Below are 914 nucleotides of genomic sequence, written 5' to 3' on the forward strand. Positions count from 1 at the left end.
TCCCTCCCTGGCAGCCTTTAAATGCCTTCAGTATTTTCTCTCCTTCATAATGTCACATAGCTGAAACCATACAGTATGTGGCCTTTCGAGATTGGACTCTTTCACTTAAAAATCTGTATTTAAGTTTCTTCATGGCTTGATAGCCTGTTTCTTCTTAGTACTGAATAATATTCTGTGGTTTGAAGGCATTGCAGTGAGTTTATTCATATACTAGGGGATCACACATTTAATTACATCTACATTTTGGCATTAGGAATAAAACTACTATAAATTTCTATGTGCATATATGATTTTCCTTTTGGACATATTTCAACTTTTTTTGTCACTTATCAAGGGATATGATTCCTTGGTCATATAGTTAAAATGTATTCACTGGGTTTTGTGTGTGCAGTGTAGTATCTGTGTATGTGTACACACACAGGCCATAGCACATTCTGCATTTCCGACAGCAGGGAGCACACCCATTCCTCCATGTCTCATTGCTGGATTTGGTCATTTTAGTGGGCTGGACATCTCAGTGTTTTAATTTTTGTTTCCCTAGTGATATGTGATGTTGCAACAATCTTTTCACGTGCTTCTTTGTCACTTTGTATATTTTTTTGTGGTGTTTCTGTTAAAGCCTTTGGGCAAGTTTTAGCTCGGTTGTTCCATGTCTTGTTTAGTCTTTTGAGATTCTCATAGGACACGGGTATACATGCTTGCAAATGTTTCCCTCTCTGTGTCTTGTCATTATATTCTCTTGACACGGTCCTTTGCAGAGCTGAAAAATATAGTAAGTCTAACTTATCAATTCTTTCTTTCATGGATTAAACCCTTTGGCAGCTTTGTTCAATTTTATCAGAAAGAAAAATTACTTTGCTGAAGTTAACTGAATGTTTTAAATATCCCGATTTCCATTCACAAATCATTTCTGT

Source organism: Grammomys surdaster, unplaced genomic scaffold, assembly GCF_004785775.1.
Source record: "Grammomys surdaster isolate TR1022 unplaced genomic scaffold, NIH_TR_1.0 233, whole genome shotgun sequence".
Classification (NCBI taxonomy): domain Eukaryota; kingdom Metazoa; phylum Chordata; class Mammalia; order Rodentia; family Muridae; genus Grammomys; species Grammomys surdaster.